This window comes from Carcharodon carcharias, chromosome X (assembly GCF_017639515.1).
Source record: "Carcharodon carcharias isolate sCarCar2 chromosome X, sCarCar2.pri, whole genome shotgun sequence".
Classification (NCBI taxonomy): domain Eukaryota; kingdom Metazoa; phylum Chordata; class Chondrichthyes; order Lamniformes; family Lamnidae; genus Carcharodon; species Carcharodon carcharias.
In genome coordinates, this window is record NC_054507.1 from 2,271,673 (window position 1) to 2,289,883 (window position 18,211).

An 18,211-nucleotide genomic window follows, 5' to 3' on the forward strand; every position below is an offset into this window, starting at 1 on the left:
GGACACCACACCACTACCCCTCCAATCATGAGACAGAGCGCCAATGCATTTCCAAACATGGGGTACCGCATCAATACGTCTCAAAACATGGGATACCACCCCAATACCCCTCCAAACACAGGACACTGCACCAATAGCCCTCCAAACATGGCACACTACACCAATACACCTCCAAACACAGGACACAGCACCAATACCCCTCCGAACACGGGACACAGCAGCAATACCCATCCAAACATGGGCCACAGCACCAATACGCCTCCAAACATGGAATACTACAGCCATAGCACTCCTGGCACCGCACCAATACCTCTCCAAACATGGGACACAGCACCAATACTCCTCCAAACATGGAACACCACAGCCATAACACTCCAGACACTGCACCAATACTTCTCCAAACATGGGACGCCGCACTAAAACACCACCAAACAGTGGACACAGCACCAATACGGATCCAAACATGGAACACCACACCCATAACACTAGAGACATGGGACACAGCACCAAAACCCCTCCAAACATGGGATACCGCAACAATACCCCTCCAAACATGGGACACCACAACTATATCTCTACAAACAATGGACACTGCCCTAATATCTCTCCGAACATGAGACACTGCACCAATACACCTTCAAACATGGGACACAGCACCAATAAACACACAAACATGGGACAGCACACCAATACCCCTCCAAACATGGGACACAGCACCAATAAACCCACAAACATGGGACAGCACACCAATACCCCTCCAAACATGGGACACAGCACCAATAAACCCACAAACATGGGACAGCACACCAATACCCCTCCAAACATGGGCCACGGCACCAATACCTCTCCAAATATGGGATTCCACACGAATAAACCTCCAAACATGGGTCACAGCAGCAATAACCCTCCAGACACCGGACAACACACCATTAATCCTCCAAACATGGGACACCACCCCTATACCTCAACAAACACTGGACACTGCACCAAAAACTCTCCAAACATGAGACACTGCACCAATACCGATCCAAACACGGGACACAGCACCAATAACCCTGCAAACATGGGACACCGTGACAATAACCCTCCAAAGACGGGACACCACACCAAAACCGATCCAAACATGGGACACCACACCAAAACCGATCCAAACACGGAACACCGCACCAATACCTCTCCAAACATGGGACACAGCACCAATACGCCTCAAAACATGGGACCCCACCTGTATACCTCTACAAACACTGCACACGGCACCAATACATCTCCAGACATGAGACACTGCACCAATACACCTCCAAACACGGGACACAGCACCAATACCACTCCAAACATGGGACACAGAACCAATAACCCTCCAACATGGGATACCACACCAATACACCTCCAAACACGGGACACAGCGCCAATACACCTCCAAACATGCGGCTCCACAGCAATATCTCTCTAAACATGGGACACAACACCAATACTCCTCCAAACATGGGATACCACAGCTATACCTCTACAAACACTGGACACTGCACCAATAACTCTCCAAACATGAGACACCACATCAATACCGATTGAAACATGGGACACCGCACCACTACCCGACCAAACACGGAACAACACCCCAATACCTCTCCAAACAGAGAACACAGCACCAATACCCCTCCAAACAGGAGACATCACACCAAAAACTCTCCAAACACAGAACAACGCACCAATACCCCTCCAAACAAGAGACACCACACCAATACCTCTCCAAACATGGGGCACAGCACCAATACCCCTCCAAACATGGGACACAGCACCAATACGCCTCCAAATATGGAATACCACAGCCATAACACTCCAGACTCCGCACTAATACCTCTCCAAACATGGGACACAGCAGCAATAACGCTCCAAACATGGAACACCACACCAATAACACTCAAGACATGGGACACAGCACCAAGACCCCTCCAAACACGGGACACCACACCAATACCCCTCCAAACATTCGACACCACACCACTACCCCTCCAATCATGAGACACAGCGCCAATGCATTTCCAAACACGGGGCACTGCCACAATACGTCTCCAAACATGGGATACCACCCCAATAACCCTCCAAACATGGGACACTGCACCAATAGCCCTCCAAAAATGGGACACCACACCAATACACCTCCAAACACGGGACACAGCACCAATACCCCTCCAAACACCGGGCACCGCAACAATACCCCTCCAAATATGGGACACCAACCCTATGTCTCTACAAACACGAGGCACTGCACCAATCCTCCTCCAAACACGGGACATAGCACCAATAAACCTACAAACAAGGGACAGCACACCAATACCCCTCCAAACACGAGACACCGCACCAATACCCCTACAAACACAGGACACAGCACCAATACTCCTCCAAACACGAGACACCGCACCAATATACCTCCAAACACAGGACACAGAACCAATAAGCTTCCAAACACGAGACACCGCACCAATACACCTCCAAATACAGGACACAGCACCAATAAACCTCCAAACATGGTACACCGAACCAATACACCTCCAAACACAGGACACAGCACCAATAAACCGCCAAACATGGGACACCGAACCAATACACCTCCAAACATTAGACACTGCACCAATAACCGTTGAAACAAGGGGCACCGCACCAATACCCCTTCAAACACGGGACACAGCACCAATACGCCTCCGAATGTGGAATACCACAGCCATAACACTCCAGACTCCGCAGTAATACCCCTCCAAACATGGGACACAGCAGCAATAACGCTCCAAACATGGAACACCACACCCATAACACTCGAGACATGGGACACAGCACCAAGACCCCTCCAAACACGGGACACCACACCAATACCCCTCCAAACATTCGACACCACACCACTACCCCTCCAATCAGGAGACACAGCACCAATGCATTTCCAAACACGGGGCACTGCCACAATATGTCTCCAAACATGGGATACCACCCCAATAACCCTCCAAACACGGGACACTGCACCAATAGCCCTCCAAAAATGGGACACCACACCAATACACCTCCAAACACGGGACACAGCACCAATACCACTCCAAACACTGGACACAGCACCAATTCTCCTCCAAACACCGGGCACCGCAACAATACCCCTCCAAATATGGGACACTAAACCCTATATCTCTACACACACGAGGCACTGCACCAATACTCCTCCAAACAAGGGACATAGCACCAATAAACCTACAAACATGGGATACCACACCAATACACCTCCAAACACGGGACACAGCGCCAATACACCTCCAAACATGCGGCTCCACAGCAATATCTCTCTAAACATGGGACACAACACCAATACTCCTCCAAACATGGGATACCACAGCTATACCTCTACAAACACTGGACACTGCACCAATAACTCTCCAAACATGAGACACCACATCAATACCGATTGAAACATGGGACACCGCACCACTACCCGACCAAACACGGAACAACGCCCCAATACCTCTCCAAACAGAGAACACAGCACCAATACCCCTCCAAACAGGAGACATCACACTAAAAACTCTCCAAACACAGAACAACGCACCAATACCCCTCCAAACAAGAGACACCACACCAATACCTCTCCAAACATGGGGCACAGCACCAATACCCCTCCAAACATGGGACACAGCACCAATACGCCTCCAAATATGGAATACCACAGCCATAACACTCCAGACTCCGCACTAATACCTCTCCAAACATGGGACACAGCAGCAATAACGCTCCAAACATGGAACACCACACCCATAACACTCAAGACATGGGACACAGCACCAAGACCCCTCCAAACACGGGACACCACACCAATACCCCTCCAAACATTCGACACCACACCACTACCCCTCCAATCATGAGACACAGCGCCAATGCATTTCCAAACACGGGGCACTGCCACAATACGTCTCCAAACATGGGATACCACCCCAATAACCCCTCCAAACATGGGACACTGCACCAATAGCCCTCCAAAAATGGGACACCACACCAATACACCTCCAAACACGGGACACAGCACCAATACCCCTCCAAACACCGGGCACCGCAACAATACCCCTCCAAATATGGGACACCAACCCTATGTCTCTACAAACACGAGGCACTGCACCAATCCTCCTCCAAACACGGGACATAGCACCAATAAACCTACAAACAAGGGACAGCGCACCAATACCCCTCCAAACACGAGACACCGCACCAATACCCCTACAAACACAGGACACAGCACCAATACGCCTCCAAATATGGAATACCACAGCCATAACACTCCAGACTCCGCACTAATACCTCTCCAAACATGGGACACAGCAGCAATAACGCTCCAAACATGGAACACAACACCCATAACACTCAAGACATGGGACACAGCACCAAGACCCCTCCAAACACGGGACACCACACCAATACCCCTCCAAACATTCGACACCACACCACTACCCCTCCAATCATGAGACACAGCGCCAATGCATTTCCAAACACGGGGCACTGCCACAATACGTCTCCAAACATGGGATACCACCCCAATAACCCTCCAAACATGGGACACTGCACCAATAGCCCTCCAAAAATGGGACACCACACCAATACACCTCCAAACACGGGACACAGCACCAATACCCCTCCAAACACCGGGCACCGCAACAATACCCCTCCAAATATGGGACACCAACCCTATGTCTCTACAAACACGAGGCACTGCACCAATCCTCCTCCAAACACAGGACACAGCACCAATAAACCGCCAAACATGGGACACCGAACCAATACACCTCCAAACATTAGACACTGCACCAATAACCGTTGAAACAAGGGGCACCGCACCAATACCCCTTCAAACACGGGACACAGCACCAATACACCTCCGAATGTGGAATACCACAGCCATAACACTCCAGACTCCGCAGTAATACCCCTCCAAACATGGGACACAGCAGCAATAACGCTCCAAACATGGAACACCACACCCATAACACTCGAGACATGGGACACAGCACCAAGACCCCTCCAAACACGGGACACCACACCAATACCCCTCCAAACATTCGACACCACACCACTACCCCTCCAATCAGGAGACACAGCACCAATGCATTTCCAAACACGGGGCACTGCCACAATATGTCTCCAAACATGGGATACCACCCCAATAACCCTCCAAACACGGGACACTGCACCAATAGCCCTCCAAAAATGGGACACCACACCAATACACCTCCAAACACGGGACACAGCACCAATACCACTCCAAACACTGGACACAGCACCAATTCTCCTCCAAACACCGGGCACCGCAACAATACCCCTCCAAATATGGGACACTAAACCCTATATCTCTACAAACACGAGGCACTGCACCAATCCTCCTCCAAACAAGGGACATAGCACCAATAAACCTACAAACAAGGGACAGCGCACCAATACACCTCCAAACACGAGACACCGCACCAATACCCCTACAAACACAGGACACAGCACCAATACTCCTCCAAACACGAGACACCGCACCAATATACCTCCAAACATTGGACACTGCACCAATAAGCGTTGAAACAAGGGGCACCGCACCAATACCCCTTCAAACACGGGACACCACACCAATACGCCTCCAAACACGGGACACCACACCAATACACCTCTAAACAAGGGACATAGCACCAATACGCCTCCAAAAATGGAATACGACAGCCATATAACTCCAGACACCGCACCAATACCTTCCAAACATGAGAACAGCTGCAATAACGCTCCAAACACGGAAAACCACACCAATAATTCTCCAAACACGGAACACCACACCAATAATTCTCCAAACACGGAAAACCACACCAATAATTCTCCAAACACGGAACACCACGCCAATAATTCTCCAAACACAGAACACCACAACAATAATTCTTCAAATACGGAACACCACACCAATACCTCTCCAAACATGGGACACAGCACCAATACGCCTCCAAAAATGCGACCCCACCCGTATACCTCTACAAACACTGCACACGGCACCAATACATCTCCAGACATGAGACACCACACCAATACACCTCCAAACACGGGACACAGCACCAATAACCCACCAAACATGGAACATCAAACCAATACACCTCCAAACATGGGACACAGCACCAATAACCCACCAAACATGGGACAACACACCAATACACCTCCAAACACGGGACACAGCATCAATAACCCTCCAAACATGGGACACAGCATCAATAACCCTCCAAACATGGGACACAGAACCAATACCCTCCAACATGGGACAACACACCAATACACCTCCAAACACGGGGCTCCACACCAATATCTCTCTAAACATGGGACACTACACCAATACCCCTCCAAACATGGGACACCACCGCTATACCTCTACAAACACTGGACACTGCACCAATAACTCTCCAAACATGAGACACCACATCAATACCGATCGAAACATGGGACACCGCACCATTACCCCACCAAACACGGAACAACGCCCCAATACCTCTCCAAACACAGAACAACGCACCAATACCCCTCCAAACAAGAGACACCACACCAATACCTCTCCAAACATGGGGCACAGCACCAATACCCCTTCAAACACGGGACACAGCACCAATACTCCTCCAAATATGGAATACCACAGCCATAACACCCCAGACTCCGCACTAATAGGTCTCCAAACATGGGACACAGCAGCAATAATGCTCCAAACATGGAACACCACACCCATAACACTCGAGACATGGGACACAGCACCAAGACCCCTCCAAACACGGGACACCACACCAATACCCCTCCAAACATTCGACACCACACCACTACCCCTCCAATCAGGAGACACAGCGGGGCACTGCCACAATACGTCTCCAAACATGGGATACCACCCCAATAACCCTCCAAACACGGGACACTGCACCAATAGCCCTCCAAAAATGGGACACCACACCAATACACCTCCAAACACGGGACACAGCACCAATACCACTCCAAACACTGGACACAGCACCAATACCCCTCCAAACACCGGGCACCGCAACAATACCCCTCCAAATATGGGACACTACCCCTATATCTCTACAAACACGAGGCACTGCACCAATACTCCTCCAAACACGGGACATGGCACCAATAAACCTACAAACATGGGACAGCGCACCAATACCCCTCCAAACACGGGACACCACACCAATGCACCTCCAAACAGAGGACACAGAACCAATAAGCATTGAAACACGAGACACCGCACCAATGCACCTCCAAAGACAGGACACAGAAGCAATAAGCTTCCAATCATGAGACACCGCACCAATACACCTCCAAACACAGGACACAGAACCAATAAGCTTCCAAACATGAGACACCGCACCAATACATCTCCAAACACAGGACACAGAACCAATAAGCTACCAAACACGAGACACCGCACCAAAACACCTCCAAACATTGGACACCGCACTAATAACCGTCAAAACAAGGGGCACCGCACCAATACCCCTTCAAACACGGGACACCAAACCAATACCCCTCCAACCACAGGACACCGCACCGATACCTCTACAAACACGGGACACCGCATCATTACCCCTCCAACCACAGGACACCACACCGATACCTCTACAAACATGGGACACCACATCAATATCCCTCCAAACACAGGACACCGCACCAATACCACGACAAACACGAGACACCACACCAATACGCCTCCAAGCACGGGACACAGCACAAATAACTCTCCAATCATGGGAACCCACACCAATACCCCACCAAGCACGAGACACTGCACCAATGCCCCTCCAGACATGGGTCAGCACACCAATAGACCTTCAAACATGCCACACTGCCCCTTTATGTCTCCAAACACTAGACACTGCCCCAATACCTCTCCAAACACGAGACACCACACCAATACACCTCCAAACCCGGGCCAAAGAACCAATAACCCTGCAAACATGGGATAGCGCACCAGTAACATTCCAAACATGGTACACTGCACAATACACCTCCAAACATGGGACGCCACATCAATCACCATCAAAACATGGGACACCGCACCAATACTCCTGCAAACACGGGACACTGCACTAATAGCCCTCCAAACACAGGGCAAAGCACCAATAACCGTCCAAACACAGGGTACAGCACCAATCCCCCTCCAAATATGGGAAACCACAGAAATACCCCTCCAAAACCGGGACAGAACATCAATACCCCTCCAAACACGGGACAAAGCACCAATCACCATCAAAACATGGGACACCACACTAATACCCCTGCAAACATGGGACACCAACCCTATACCTCTACAAACACTACACACTGCACCAATAATTCTCCAAACACGAGACAGCACACCAATACCGATCCAAACATCGTACCACCGTACCACTACCCCTCCAAACACGGAACACCACAACAATACCTCTCCAAACATGGGACACCACACCAATAATTCTCCAGACATGGGACGACGCACCAATACCATGTCACACCAGGACACCACACCACTACCGCTCCATTCATGGCATACAGCACCAATACCTCTCCAAACACGAGACGCCACACCAATACGCCTCCAAACATGGGACACAGCGCCAATGCCCCTCCAAAAATGGGGCACCACAACAATACATCTCCAAACATGGGATACTGCAACAATACCCCTCCAAACATGGGACACCATAACTATATCTCTACAAAAAATGGACACTGCAGCAATACCTCTCCAAACATGAGACACTGCACCAATACCCCTCCAAACACCGGACACCACAACAAGACCCCTCCAAACATGGGACACCACACCAATACCCCTCCAGACATGGGACAGCAGAACAATAACCCTCCAAACACGGGACACCGCACCAATACCCCTCCAAACATGGGACACCACAACAATACCCCTCCAAACACGGGACAATGCACAAATAATGCTCCAAATATCGGACGCAGGAACAATACACATCCAAATATGGGATAAAGCAACAATACCCCTGCAAACACGGGACATAGGCCACCACACCAATATCTCTCCAAATATGGGATTCCACAACAATACACCTCCAAACACGGGTCACAGCACCAATAACCTTCCAAACACAGGACACCGCACCAATACCTCTTCAAACATGGGACACAGCACCAATACGCCTCCAAACATGGAATACCACAGCCATAACACTCCAGACACTGCACCAATACTTCTCCAAACATGAGACGCCGCACTAAAACACCTCCAAACAGTGGACACAGCACCAATACGGATCCAAACATGGAATACCACAGCCATAACACTCCAGACACCGCACCAATACCTCTCCAAACATGGGACACAGCACCAATACTTCTCCAAACATGAGACGCCGCACTAAAACACCACCAAACAGTGGACACTGCACCAATACTTCTCCAAACATGAGACACAGCAGCAATAACGCTGCAAACACGGAACACCACACCAATAATTCTCCAGACATGGGAAACCACAACAATACCCCTCCAAACATGGGACAATGCACAAATGACGCTCCAAATATTGGACACAGGAACAATACACATCCAAATATGGGATAGAGCAACAATACCCCTGCAAACATGGGACATAGCACTAACACATGACACAGCACAAATACCCCTCCAAACATGGGGCACCGCAACAATACGTCTCCAAACATGGGACACCACAACGATATCTCTACAAACAATGGCCACTGCACCAATACCTCTCCAAACACGAGACACTGCACCAATACACCTCCAAATACGGGACACAGCATCACTAAACCTACAAACATGGGACAGCGCACCAAAGAACTCTCCAAACACGGGAGAGAACACCAATACCCGTCCAAACATGGGCCACAACACCAATACCTCTCCAAATATGGGATTCCAGAACAATACACCTCCAAACACGGGTCACAGCACCAATAACCTTCCAAACACAGGACACCACACCAATACCCCTCCAAACATTGGACACCACCCCAATACCTCTAGAAACACTGGACACTGCACCAAAAACTCTCCAAACACGAGGCACCGCACGAATACATCTCCAAACACGGGACACAGCACCAATAACCATCCAAACATGGGACAACACACCAATTTCATTCCAAACACGGGAGAGAACATCAGTACCCCTCCAAACATGGGGCACCACACCAACACATCTCCAAATATGGGATTCCACACCAGTACACCTCCAAACACAGGTCACAGCACCAATAACCCTCCAAACACGGGACACTGCACCAATACCCCTCCAAATATGTGACACCATCCCTATAGCTCTACAAACACTTGACATTGCAACGAAAAATCTACAAACATGATACACTGCACCAATACCCCTCCAAACATGGTACACTACACAAATACATCTCCAAACACAGAACACCGCAACCATACCCATCCAAACATGGGACACCGCACCAATAAACCTCCAAACACGGGACACAGCATCAATACCTCTCCAAACACAGGACACCACACCAATACACTTCCAAACACGTGAAACAGCACCAAAACCCCTCCAAACATGGGACACCACACCAATACCCCTCCAAACATGGGACACTTCACCAATACCCCTCCAAACACTGAACAAAGCAACAATACACCTCTAAACAACGGACACTGCACCTGTGACCTTCCAAAGATGGGGCCCCGCATCAATAAATGTCCAACCATGAGACGCCGCTTGAATACCCCTCCAAACATGGGGCACAGCACCAATACCTGTCCAAATACGGGGCGCCACACCAAAATCCCTCCAAACATGGGACACCGCACCAACACCCCTCCAAACACGGGGCACAGCACCAATACCCCTTCAAATACGGGGCACCACACCAAAACCCCTCCAATCATGGGTCACCACACCTATATCCATACAAACACTGGACACCGCGCCAATAACTCTCCAAACAGGAGACACTGCATCAATATCCCACCAAACATGGGACACAGCACCAATACACATCCAAACACGGGACACAACACCAATAACCCCCCAAACATGGGACACCGCACCAATACACCTCCAAACACGGGACACAGCACCAATAATCCTCCTAACATGGGACAATGCATGAATACCTATACATCTCCAAACACAAAACGCCACACCAATACACCTCCAAACACGGGACATGACGGCAATGCCACTTCAAACACAGTACACAGCAAAAAACCCCTCCAAACACGGGGCACAGCACCAATACCCCTGCAAACATGGGGCACAGCAGCAATACCCCTCCAAAAACTGGACACAGCACCAATCGCCCTCCAAACACCAGACACCGCACTAACACCCTTCCAAACAATGGAAACTGCACCAATACACCTCCAAACATGGGACACTGCACCAATACCCCTCCAAGGATGGGACACAAAATCATAACCCTCCAAAAACGGGACACAGCACTAATTTCCTCCAAACATGGGACACCGCATCAATACATCTAGAAACACGGGACACAGCACCAATACCCCTCCAAAAACTGGACCCAGCACCAATATCTCTCCAAACACGGGACACCGCACCAATACACCTCCAAACACCCGACAAGCACCAATCCCCCTCCAAACACCGGACACCACACTAAAACTGTTCCGAACGATGTAAACCGCACCAATGCCCCTCCTCACACATGACACAAAACCACTAACCCTCCACACACGGGACACAGCACCAATACCCCTCCACACACGGGACACTGCACCAATGCCCCTCCACACATGGGACACAGCAGCATTACCCCTTCAAACACGGGACACAGCACCAAAACCCCTCCAAACATGGGACACGAACCCTAAATATATATACAAACATTGGACACTACACCAATACCTCGCCAAACAGGAGACACTGCACTAATACACCACCAAACATGGGACACAAAACCAATAACCCCCCAAATATGGGACAACACGCTGATATCCCTCCAAACACGGGACACAGCACCACTACACCTCTAAACACGGGGCACTGCACCAATACCCCTCCAAACATGGGACACCACACCAATACCCCTCCAAACACGGGACACCATACCAATACCCCTCCAAACACGAGACACTGCACCAATACCCCTCCAAACACGGGACACAGCACCAATACACCTAGAAAGACGGGACACAGCAATAATACCCCTCCAAACACGGGCCACCGCACCAATATCCCTGGAAACATGGGCCACAACACCAATACCTCTCCAAATATGGGATTCCACAACAATACACCTCCAAACACGGGTCACAGCACCAATAACCTTCCAAACACAGGACACCGCACCAATACCCCTCCAAACATTGGACACCACCCCAATACCTCTAGAAACACTGGACACTGCACCAAAAACTCTCCAAACACGAGGCACCGCATGAATACATCTCCAAACACGGGACACAGCACCAATAACCATCCAAACATGGGACAACACACCAATTTCGTTCCAAACACGGGAGAGAACATCAATACCCCTCCAAACATGGGGCACCACACCAATACATCTCCAAATATGGGATTCCACACCAGTACACCTCCAAACACAGGTCACAGCACCAATAACCCTCCAAACACGGGACACTGCACCAATACCCCTCCAAACACGGGACACCGCACCAATACCCCTCCAAACATGGGACACCACAACAATACCCCTCCAAACACGGGACAATGCACAAATAATGCTCCAAATATCGGACGCAGGAACAATACACATCCAAATATGGGATAAAGCAACAATACCCCTGCAAACACGGGACATAGGCCACCACACCAATATCTCTCCAAATATGGGATTCCACAACAATACACCTCCAAACACGGGTCACAGCACCAATAACCTTCCAAACACAGGACACCGCACCAATACCTCTTCAAACATGGGACACAGCACCAATACGCCTCCAAACATGGAATACCACAGCCATAAACACTCCAGACACCGCACCAATACTTCTCCAAACATGAGACGCCGCACTAAAAACACCTCCAAACAGTGGACACCGCACCAATACGGATCCAAACATGGAATACCACAGCCATAACACTCCAGACACCGCACCAATACCTCTCCAAACATGAGACACAGCAGCAATAACGCTGCAAACAAGGAACACCACACCAATAATTCTCCAGACATGGGACGACGCACCAATACCTTGTCACACCAGGACACCACACCACTACCGCTCCATTCATGGGACACAGCACCAATACCTCTCCAAACACGAGACGCCACACCAATACACCTCCAAACATGTGACACAGCACCAATGCCCCTCCAAAAATGGGGCACCGCAACAATACGCCTCCAAACATGGGACACAGCACCAATGCCCCTCCAAACACGGGACACTGCAGCAATACCCCTCCAAACACGGGACACTGCACCAATACCCCTCCAAACATGGGACACCACAACTATATCTCTACAAAAAATGGACACTGCACCAATACCCCTCCAAACACGGGACACTGCAGCAATACCCCTCCAAACATGGGAAACCACAACAATACCCCTCCAAACATGGGACACCACAACTATATCTCTACAAAAAATGGACACTGCACCAATACCCCTCCAAACACGGGACACTGCAGCAATACCCCTCCAAACATGGGAAACCACAACAATACCCCTCCAAACATGGGACAATGCACAAATAACGCTCCAAATATTGGACACAGGAACAATACACTTCCAAATATGGGATAGAGCAACAATACCCCTGCAAACATGGGACATAGCACTAACACATGACACAGCACAAATACCCCTCCAAACATGGGGCACCGCAACAATACGTCTCCAAACATGGGACACCACAACGATATCTCTACAAACAATGGCCACTGCACCAATACCTCTCCAAACACGAGACACTGCACCAATACACCTCCAAATACGGGACACAGCATCACTAAACCTACAAACATGGGACAGCGCACCAAAGAACTCTCCAAACACGGGAGAGAACACCAATACCCGTCCAAACATGGGCCACAACACCAATACCTCTCCAAATATGGGATTCCACAACAATACACCTCCAAACACGGGTCACAGCACCAATAACCTTCCAAACACAGGACACCACACCAATACCCCTCCAAACATTGGACACCACCCCAATACCTCTAGAAACACTGGACACTGCACCAAAAACTCTCCAAACACGAGGCACCGCACGAATACATCTCCAAACACGGGACACAGCACCAATAACCATCCAAACATGGGACAACACACCAATTTCATTCCAAACACGGGAGAGAACATCAGTACCCCTCCAAACATGGGGCACCACACCAACACATCTCCAAATATGGGATTCCACACCAGTACACCTCCAAACACACGACACAGCACCAATAGCCCTCCAAACACGGGACACTGTGCCAATACACCTCCAAATATGTGACACCATCCCTATAGCTCTACAAACACTTGACATTGCAACGAAAAATCTACAAACATGATACACTGCACCAATACCCCTCCAAACATGGTACACTACACAAATACATCTCCAAACACAGAACACCGCAACCATACCCATCCAAACATGGGACACCGCACCAATAAACCTCCAAACACGGGACACAGCATCAATACCTCTCCAAACACAGGACACCACACCAATACACTTCCAAACACGTGAAACAGCACCAAAACCCCTCCAAATATGGGACACCACACCAATACCCCTCCAAACATGGGACACTTCACCAATACCCCTCCAAACACTGAACAAAGCAACAATACACCTCTAAACAACGGACACTGCACCTGTGACCTTCCAAAGATGGGGCCCCACATCAATAAATGGTCCAACCATGAGAAGCCGCTTGAATACCCCTCCAAACATGGGGCACAGCACCAATACCTGTCCAAATACGGGGCGCCACACCAAAATCCCTCCAAACATGGGACAGAGCACCAATACCCCTCCAAACATGGGACACCGCACCAACACCCCTCCAAACACGGGGCACAGCACCAATACCCCTTCAAATACGGGGCACCACACCAAAACCCCTCCAATCATGGGTCACCACACCCTATATCCATACAAACACTGGACACCCGCGCCAATAACTCTCCAAACAGGAGACACTGCATCAATATCCCACCAAACATGGGACACAGCACCAATACACCTCCAAACACTGGACACAACACCAATAACCCCCGAAACATGGGACACCGCACCAATACACCTCCAAACACGGGACACAGCACCAATAATCCTCCTAACATGGGACAATGCATGAATACCTATACATCTCCAAACACAAAACGCCACACCAATACACCTCCAAACACGGACACGACGGCAATGCCACTTCAAACACAGTACACAGCAAAAAAACCCCTCCAAACACGGGGCACAGCACCAATACCCCTGCAAACATGGGGCACAGCAGCAATACCCCTCCAAAAACTGGACACAGCACCAATCGCCCTCCAAACACCAGACACCGCACTAACACCCTTCCAAACAATGGAAACTGCACCAATACACCTCCAAACATGGGACACTGCACCAATACCCCTCCAAGGATGGGACACAAAATCATAACCCTCCAAAAACGGGACACAGCACTAATTTCCTCCAAACATGGGACACCGCATCAATACATCTAGAAACACGGGACACAGCACCAATACCCCTCCAAAAACTGGACCCAGCACCAATATCTCTCCAAACACGGGACACCGCACCAATACACCTCCAAAACACCCGACAAGCACCAATCCCCTCCAAACACCGGACACCACACTAAAACTGTTCCGAACGATGTAAACCGCACCAATGCCCCTCCTCACACATGACACAAAACCACTAACCCTCCACACACGGACACAGCACCAATACCCCTCCACACACGGGACACTGCACCAATGCCCCTCACACATGGGACACAGCAGCATTACCCCTTCAAACACGGGACACAGCACCAAAACCCCTCCAAACATGGGACACGAACCCTAAATATATATACAAACATTGGACACTACACCAATACCTCGCCAAACAGGAGGACACTGCACTAATACACCACCAAACATGGGACACAAAACCAATAACCCCCCAAATATGGGACAACACGCTGATAATCCCTCCAAAACACGGGACACAGCACCCACTACACCTCTAAACACGGGGCACTGCACCAATACCCCTCCAAACATGGGACACCACACCAATACCCCCACCAAACACGGGACACCATACCAATACCCCTCCAAACACGAGACACTGCACCAATACCCCTCCAAACACGGGACACAGCACCAATACACCTAGAAAGACGGGACACAGCAATAATACCCCTCCAAACACGGGCCCACCGCACCAATATCCCTGGAAACATGGGCCACAACACCAATACCTCTCCAAATATGGGATTCCACAACAATACACCTCCAAACACGGGTCACAGCACCAATAACCTTCCAAACACAGGACACCGCACCAATACCCCTCCAAACATTGGACACCACCCCAATACCTCTAGAAACACTGGACACTGCACCAAAAACTCTCCAAACACGAGGCACCGCATGAATACATCTCCAAACACGGGACACAGCACCAATAACCCTCCAAACATGGGACAACACACCAATTTCGTTCCAAACACGGGAGAGAACATCAATACCCCTCCAAACATGGGGCACCACACCAATACATCTCCAAATATGGGATTCCACACCAGTACACCTCCAAACACAGGTCACAGCACCAATAACCCTCCAAACACGGGACACTGCACCAATACCCCTCCAAACACGGGACACCGCACCAATACCCCTCCAAACATGGGACACCACAACAATACCCCTCCAAACACGGGACAATGCACAAATAATGCTCCAAATATCGGATGCAGGAACAATACACATCCAAATATGGGATAAAGCAACAATACCCCTGCAAACACGGGACATAGGCCACCACACCAATATCTCTCCAAATATGGGATTCCACAACAATACACCTCCAAACACGGGTCACAGCACCAATAACCTTCCAAACACAGGACACCGCACCAATACCTCTTCAAACATGGGACACAGCACCAATACGCCTCCAAACATGGAATACCACAGCCATAACACTCCAGACACCGCACCAATACTTCTCCAAACATGGGACGCCGCACTAAAACACCTCCAAACAGTGGACACAGCACCAATACGGATCCAAACATGGAATACCACAGCCATAACACTCCAGACACCGCACCAATACCTCTCCAAACATGAGACACAGCAGCAATAACGCTGCAAACAAGGAACACCACACCAATAATTCTCCAGACATGGGACGACGCACCAATACCTTGTCACACCAGGACACCACACCACTACCGCTCCATTCATGGGACACAGCACCAATACCTCTCCAAACACGAGACGCCACACCAATACACCTCCAAACATGTGACACAGCACCAATGCCCCTCCAAACACGAGACACCGCACCAATACACCTCCAAACATGTGACACAGCACCAATGCCCCTCCAAAAATGGGGCACCGCACCAATACGCCTCCAAACATGGGACACAGCACCAATGCCCCTCCAAACACCGGGCACCGCAACAATACGTCTCCAAACATGGGATACCGCACAAAAACCCCTCCAAACATGGGGCACCACAACAATACCCCTCCAAGCATGGGACACCACAACTATATCTCTACAAAAAATGGACACTGCACCAATACCTCTCCAAACACGGGACACTGCAGCAATACCCCTCCAAACACGGGACACTGCACCAATACCCCTCCAAACACGGGACACTGCACCAATACCCCTCCAAACATGGGAAACCACAACAATACCCCTCCAAACATGGGACAATGCACAAATAACGCTCCAAATATTGGACACAGGAACAATACACATCCAAACACAGGATAGAGCAACAATACACCTGCAAACATGCGATATAGCACTAACGCATGACACAGCACAAATACCCTCCAAACATGGGGCACCGCAACAATACGTCTCCAAACATGGGACACCACAACGATATCTCTACAAACAATGGCCACTGCACCAATACCTCTCCAAACACGAGACACTGCACCAATACACCTCCAAATACGGGACACAGCATCACTAAACCTACAAACATGGGACAGCG